Consider the following 8,817-nt stretch of genomic DNA (forward strand, 5'->3'; position numbering starts at 1 on the left):
GCACCAGATCTCCACTAATTTTCCAATGTCACCCTCCAATTCGACACCTGTAAGCCACCTCATTCCTGTTCTTTCCTACATTCAGACATTCATCAATAAAACCAATTACCTGACCAAACTCCTTCCTCAGTCAGAAATTATTGATGTCTGGATGTTCCCTGCCTAACCCAGTACCTGCATTTAAATTAAAAGTCAGAAAATTACTACGATTCCACAATAAGCATTTAATTAATAAAAAAAAACATTGTTCACAAAGGATTATTTTGATGTTTTTGTCTTATTAATCCTTTTCACAGACTCATGCCAGAGGGTTTGCATACATTGTACATGTACGTATATTATTAGGAAACGAACGTTTACGTCTTGACTTAAATATGTATCCTATTTTTTTATTTATATAATGATTTAAGTAGAACAATGACTAGTGCAAAATTAAGTTGTATTTAACAGAGATGAAGTGTAGACTGCAAATTATGTCGTGGTATGATGGCTCCCACAGTCGATTGGGATTGTCTGCCTGCATCCTTTTCATTGAAATTATCCATTTCTTTCTTCTTTCTTCGTCCTTCGGTAAACGAAAGAAACGTACATCTGACGATTTGGAATGCCTCTGTGTGCAACCGGGAGCACAACAAGTCGTAGGTATTGTTTAGATTCCAAAAATAAACTAAAAGTACGCTCTAATTCACCCGTTTTGTCACGCTGGTAAGCGAAAACAGTACAGTTTTTGCCGACCACCGTGACCCGGATGTAGCGCGTGACGTCACGCGTGAAGTGCACCTATCACTGTGCAGCTAGGGCTATGACTCCAGGAGCCTCAAAGCCATTTATTTTGGCGATGCTGATTGGCCAAATATTTATAAATCTGTGTCCAAATTTGATTTTCTTTCAAATTTGGACACACAATTGGCAACAAAATTGTGTAGTTTTTGTGATCACAACCATTCTTACAGACAGATCTGAGTGCTATATCCCATTGCGGTGCCATTTCGCAAGGTTTTAAGTTATTTAATGTGTAATAAATAGCGGTCTGTTGTTGTTCGGTGAATATCAGCCCAAACAGCTGATATCAGGACAATATTTGAAAGGGTGACACTTAAGATAAAAGCACAGGAACTATGTACACCCAAAAGATACAAAAAGACAAATAAAATGGTTGAACACCATCATCAGCATTAATCAGTGGATCCTGGTTCACTGCAGATCTAAGTTAGAGAACTAAAGTTTATTTTTAAAGAATGTGGAATGAGGTTAAATCCGCTTGATTAATTTAAAACAACATTTGGTATGTGTCTCAACCCATTCACAATGCAAATTCTGAGTTAGACAAAACATTATTTGAGAAAATAACATTTTAAAGAATGATTTGCTCAGTAAAAATCCATATCCTTAGGACCTCTTTTGTCAATGCAATTATTCATCTGGGAAGCTAGGGGCGCTGTGGCAATCGGCCACTTGATGGGTCAAGAAAATACCTCCAGCCATGACAATAGCTTGTTTTGTCTGCACAATGATAAATCATAGTATGCCTGATTTTATTCCTCAGGGCTTAATTGCACAACAATTAAGGGAAAAAGCAAAAAGAATTTGGAAAAATAAGGGTTAGACATTAATTGCTCAGAATACCTCCTAAAAGAAGCATTTTAGAAGAATAGTTCAAATGACTTGAAGTGCTGTGGTACTGTAATTCTGCTGCATTCACACCACATTCACAGACATTTGGTTGAGACATCATTTCATCAGCTTGGGAAAAAGAGGTCCTGTTATATTTTCCAAGTTGGACGAGGCTGATTTGAAGATGAATGTTCTTCTGTGGTAAAGTGGTAAAGTGATGATCTTCTATATAAACGATCCAGAAATCCAGGCAAATGTTAAAGTGTACTTTGTAAAAAAAAAAATACAGTTCACTTTGAGAAACTTGCCTTGCAGTGACTTCTTCTGCAATCACCAAGTGAATATATATATATGATATATTATAATAATATAATATCTATATATTATATATTATATAATATTAATATATATTATATATCTATATAACCGTGAATGTACAATGAATCATTCTGACCTACTCGATTCTCTTTTGTATTTTTATTCTTTATTTTCTCTCATTTTCTTTTTGATCCACTGTATATATGCACAATACACTGTATTATAACTGATGCACCTTTTCCATACTTTTTGGCACCTTGCCCTTCTGAGTCCCGATAATTGACTATTGAGCCGATGGGACAAGTGAATTTCTCCAACGTGAGATCAATAAAGCCTATCCTTTTTTATCTTATCTTATCTTATCTTGTCTTATCTTACTTAGGGGGGTTAAGCTCTCTGCTAATTTATTTATTTATTGAATCATTTGATTTTGCATTCAGGCTAAATGAGCGTTCCTGTATTAGAAATACATTGCAATGCTTCTATTGCGATCTACTTAATGTGGCTGTTTTCTTTGTAATTAGCTACTCCTTTAACAGTTGATAAAAGGCCTATTCTGTCATCTTTTTTGATAATACAGTACAAATAATTTTAGATTTGTAGGCTTTATGCTATGACATACCAAAATTAGTCAATTTTCCAGGTGTAATATTCACATGGTGCACTATGATTTGGCTGGGAAAAATTACAACACACAATTTAACAAATCCAGCTATAAGTAATGTGAGAAGAGCGGACTAATACTAAAAATGCTTACATGGACAGTTTCTATGTTTAGGTCAGTTGAAACACCCCGTGAAGGTTGGGCACTGTCTGATGACATCAGCCTCATCATATTTATTTAATTAGATGAATCTATCTATCTATCTATCTATCTATCTATCTATCTATCTATCTATCTATCTATCTATCTATATATATATATATATATATATATATATATATATATATAGAGAGAGAGAGAGAGAGAGAGAGAGAGAGAGAGAGAGAGAGAGAGAGAGAGAGAGAAATGGACATAACTCAAATATTAAATCTTTTCCACATAATCATTTGAAAAATTATTCCTGCCTATAATTTAATGATTAGAGCGTTAGTTCTGGGACCTCGCCATGCTTCTTGTGCCTAATAGTGCCATTATTGCAACAATCTTTGTAATGTATGTCATATTTCTGGTCCACTGGTGGGTTTCATGCAAATAAACAATCCATTTCCTTTAAACAGTTTTGCATCTAGTATTGTTTAGAGCAGAAGGTCAATTCTTCAAGGTTGAGCTTGTGAACATTAAACACTTTTTGAAAACGGGTAAATAATTTATGAGGGAGACAGAACAGTAGTTACATAAACTGTAAGTCATATTTTGGGACTGTTATTTATCTGAGCCATCCAATCTTAACACAGAAAGATCCAGAAATATATCTGAGAAAAAGCAGATAAATAATATTACATCATACAAGGTACTGTCATCATCATGTGTACCTTTTGTTTTTATCTCTTTGGTATTATTATTATTATTATTATTATTATTATTATTATTATTATTATTATTATTATTATTATTATTATAGCCACTGAAAGCAACACAAGAGTCTGATATCTGCTCTATGTGGCTTCTTCATTTGTACTGACTGGGACTGCGAGGAATATGTATTTTGACACAAGAGGTCAATGATACTGATATATGCTTCGGGGCCCCAAGTTACTTACATCTTTCCATTTCTAGATTTCCATTCTACTTTATTTCTCACACCCAGGTAACCCAGGAGAGCAGACCATCTAAAAGCTCTGGGAGGAGAAAATATTGGTAAAAAACAACATAGTTTTACTTTTCTATTAAAACTGGTAAAATGGTGCGTAAGTATGTTGTTGTTGCATTGTAACCCCAGTAAAGCTGTCATTTGGAGCCCTTGTCTTCTGTTATCACAGGTCCACTGTGTCAGGTTCTGAGTAAAAAACAAATTTGCCAAGTATTAAAAACTAAAAACTCTGCATAATTTAGTAGGAGCAAAAATCTGTTTTTCTGATGAGTAATATATGTTGTATGTTGAATCACGATAAATGGCTCTTTGGTGTTTTCAGACCTGGAAAACACATTTTGCTCTTGTTACATTTTCAGGCCGCAGAGCTTGAATGCCAAAGTATTTTGGGGTATTTTGAAATGTTTCACCTTTGTTGTGTGTCATCCAGTCTGTCACAGGCAGACTGAACAGTGACATCATTTCCTACCCTTATTATCAGCATCATTCACTCCTGAAGAAGTGTGCAGACCTGATGTGAGGTAGACCTGTTGTCACTGAGCACACAGTCAGAAGAATGGCAGACCTAATGTCAAGCTGGGCCTGCACAGAGTTGGGTTTCAGGCTAATTGGGATCATACGCCGTATGTGCAGTGTTGGCACATGTGCTATATTAATCAGGGGCTCTTTAATGGCAGAAAAATCCTCCTGTGTGTAGTTGGAGAAGTGGCTCGACACCAGCCCCACCTCCCCGAGACCCCCCAAGCCTGGGCTATATCTAAGCATGGACCTTTTGACTCTATAAACACCAGCTCTATAGAAATTGGGGTCAGCGTCTGAACGCTAACACTGAAGCACTATCAAGCCACCACAAAGACTCCTCCTAATGATTAAATTGTATGATTGTTCCAAATCTGCAGATTCTCGCAGGCTGAGTCTTCCTCCTGATTGTAATTTATGTCGGACGTCACTGATGTCCAACACTCGTCCACATTCAAACCCACGCAGAGGAATCACGTACCGGACTGGGTTTATACAATCCTGCTTGAAGCAGCGTCCCTGCTCACCATACAGCATTTTTAAAAATCTGCTGCTGTTTTCTTTTTCTTTTTCGGTCAAGCCCTTATTGCCAACCTGAGCTCTGTTGTTTAGGTTAACCTGTCATTAAGCTGCATATGATTAAGCCTTGACAGAAATCTGACATCCTATAGGTAAGGACTGATTAGGCACTCCCTTAGATGATGATTGAGGCGGTCGTGTGTGTGTGTGTGTGTGTGTGTGTGTGTGTGTGTGTGTGTGTGTGTGTGTGTGTGTGTGTGTGTGTGTGTGTGTGTGCTGCAGATATCCATGTCAGCCATGGCTTGTACCAGAAACTGAGAGCACTTAAGCAGGGCTTCAGAATTTTATTCTGTAGCCCTGCACTTATGCAGGGCTACAGAATAATTCAATTAATTGTGCTCAATTAATTTAAGATAAAGCATTTTACATGATCTAAGAGGAATGTTGGGAATCTGCGTTCCATTGTTTCTGTCTGAATGGAATACACAAAGTTCCTTGAGGCTCAAAACATCCTTCCACTGGTATAAATGTGTTAAATACTGAGTAAAACCCTTACAGCTTTACCCTTTAGCTTATTCACCAACTTATTGCTAATCTTTCTTGAAGACTGGCATGGGTTTCAACTTTTATTAAAGCTGCAGTAGGTAACGTTTGTAAATGTATTTCTTACTTATTTGTTAAGACTGTCACTATGTCCTGACCATAAAGTATGAGATAGAACTGGTTCCTCCCAGTAGTCCTGCTGCCATTTGCAGAAATACACAGCTGTCGGTCAGAAACAACCAGAGTCCCGACGAATGGCTGGTTCTGATTGGTTGCTAGCAGTGTCACTCACTCTTGTGTATGCATTGCTAGCGCCCCCTCCCCAACACAGTGCTAGTGTCAGCAACGTTTAAGATTGCCGTGGGGTGCAGCTGTGAGGAGAGCAACCTGCTTTACAGAAAAACTGCCAATTTCTAGAGTGGCACCTGCTCAGAAAACAAAGATATGTGAACATTGGAGCAGCACAGCAGGCTCCACTGTGGATGATGAGCTGTTGAAAGAGGGTTGTAGCAGCAGAGAGCAAGGGGGAGGGACCTTAAAGACATGATAGATTATGATGAACAGCTGGGTAAACTGCAATACATTCATAAAGACAGTATAATATACAAATATTTAAAGCTATAGTTGGTAATCTTGTTCAGAAACACTTTTTATACTGGGTGAAATGGTCCTTCCATCCTGACAGTAGTCAATAGATTATGTATTCAGAGAAAGGAGGTTAAAAATGTTCATATCTTTGAGAGCTGCAGGCCTGTAAAAACTCGCTAATAACTGCCATTTGCACTGAAGGCCAGTGTTTTGGTCCTGCTCTCGCCCCCTGCCTATAGTTATGGGGGTGTCGCCTTATCTATTGGTTGTCCCATTTGCAAATCATTCTGACGTGCTCATGTAACGCCAGTGCAATGTTGCCAACATGGTGACTTTGTCATAATATTTAGCGACTTTTCAGAGCCTTCTAGCAACTTTTTTTTTAAAGCGACTAGCGACAAATCTAGCAACTTCACAAAGACATGAAAGCACCAGTCAATCTGCGGTCGCTGTCTTGAGGCAGCAGCGAGCGCTGCCGTCATTGAGTACTGTCTGTCTCACACACACTGCAGCTGCCTTGTCCTGAAATCCCTGCGCTTTCAGTCAGAGCAGATAGAGACCCACTCCGCTCCATTTTCTGAAGATATATAACACGTGCGCAAAGCTGCCGGTGATTCCGCCTTGAATTACAAAGCGGGATATAAATATTATGCAAATATAGCTTTTAATCTAGTAATTTTTCCCTCTGAAACCGTTGGACTAAAATAATTCTCTGAATTTGATTCTCGCATAGCTTGAATCCCTTATTTACCTCGTTCACTGTGCCTTTGATAATTGTCTTTTTGGTAGAATTAGTTTTATGTTGTGTGGATTCAGGCGATGTATAAAAAAATTATTAATTATTTCATAAAGTTCATTAGTAATTCCAAACTTATTCAGTGTTTATAATCACATTTTTGTCTTGCCAAAAGCTTCTCTTTGCAGCCTGGATCCCAAGTACATTAACAAATATGCAAATTACATGATGACGTCATCCAGCAATTTCTAGCGACTTTTAGGACAGCCAATAGCGACTTTTTTTGCTGAGGAGTTGGCACCAGCGCGCCAGTGTGCGTGCTCATTGCTTAGTTTTTGCTTGCTAGCTGTGCATGCGCACTCGTAGTGTTTATGTATTGGGCTAGCTTAGTGGTTAGCTTAGCAGTTAGCTTTGGTGTTAGCCATTCATTGTAGTTCTGCTGCTGTCACCGTGAACTTTCATCATGGTTGAGAGTCACAAGAAGCACACAGCGAACACATTTAGGGGAAGAAGAGGAAGACCTCAGCAGAAAGAAATAAGACCAGAGTGGATTTGGGAGATTTTTTCACACGATCCCGCTGAGGAGCGGAAGAGCCAGTAAGATGTGCAATTATTCAAAAAGGGAAACGTTCAGAAAAATCCAGATTCTACTTTTAAAGTCAATAAGAACTACTGGTTTGGAGTGGTTAGCAGTTTTGAAGTAAATAATTTCTTTGTCCTGGTGCTTCACAGTATAATTTAATACTATTAAATGGCAAAACTTTTTTTCTTTTTTTAAATGATAAATCTACAGTAACTGTGAAAATAACTGACACAATATAAAATAGATTTTTAAATCCACAGAAGTGATCAGCTGTTTTCATCAACGTTTTTTGTGCACATTTTTAAATAATTAAAAACAGATTGTTGGAAACTGCTAAATTCAAAATAATTCCTCAATTTGACAAAAAAATATTTTTACACTTGTTCTTTTGGATTTTACAAAAATTGTTAATGCACTTAACAGGAGATGGAAACATATTTGCCAAATAAGTTCTGACCTAGAAAACCTCATATGACTGATGTTTCCGTTGTCAGCGTCCTCTCGAATATTCCCATAATGCTCATGGAAATCCATTTCTTTCTCTACATCTCCAGACTGCGATATCACCAGTACCACTGGACAGGACAATTTTTACTTGCCTGCTAGCAACATGGTCCTGAAAACCTCTCTCCTTTTCTTCTTTTTTTTTTTTCTGTAAGTTAGATAACAAAGTTATAATCAACCTTGCTAAATGAATATCTTTTTTTGGTTCAATGTAATTTTTATGGAATAACTAAGGTCAGTAGTTAAAGTAAAATGATCTTAAACAGTTATTGAATCAAGAATCTTTATTGGCATTATGTGTTACCACATCGGCATTTTGGGGAGACACCGGCTTTTTTAAATGAATTAATTTATTTATTTTATTGAATAACTACATTTAGTCTTGATATCATTATTTGAATATTGCCTCGTTTATGACTGTGCAACACAAGTAAATATTCCTTGCATTATTTGCGTTGAACTGTTCAGCAAAAATAATCTCAGAAATCACAACCATGTTCATCCGCCTTGGTTAAAGAAACTACCAACAATCTGATAGACATCATCTCTCTGTCTCTGACTCCTCCTGCTGGGGCTGCCACCGTGTCTTCATTTAAAAGCATCAACCAAAACCAACAAGCAGATTTGTTTCTGCTCATGTTGTCTTTTTAACCAAGTAGCTTCTATTGTCTATTATTAATAATAAAATAATAATAATAATAATAATATTTTATTATTATTATTATTATTATTATTATTATTATTATTATTATTATTATTATTATTATTATTATTAATAATAATACTGATTATTATTATTATTAATAATAATAATAATAATAATGTTACTGTTAATAATAATAATAATAATAGTAATAATAATAATAATTATTATTATTATTATTATTATTATTATTATTATTATTATTATTATTATTGTAGTTCTTGTTGTTGATGATGTTATTGATGAGATTTTCTGAGGCAGTCAGCTGAGTTTTCTTTAATGATGGCTTCTTCAGCAGTTTTTCTAAAATAAGTGTTTTCAGAGGAGAAGGACCACCATGTTGGAAAGATGTAGGTGTGCTGACTCGGTCTAAACTTTATGGACTTTGGAAACAAGTTGTTTTTTGTTTGTTTTTTTGATTTTTTACTTATCTTTT

This window comes from Fundulus heteroclitus, chromosome 20 (genome assembly GCF_011125445.2).
Source record: "Fundulus heteroclitus isolate FHET01 chromosome 20, MU-UCD_Fhet_4.1, whole genome shotgun sequence".
Lineage (NCBI taxonomy): Eukaryota > Metazoa > Chordata > Actinopteri > Cyprinodontiformes > Fundulidae > Fundulus > Fundulus heteroclitus.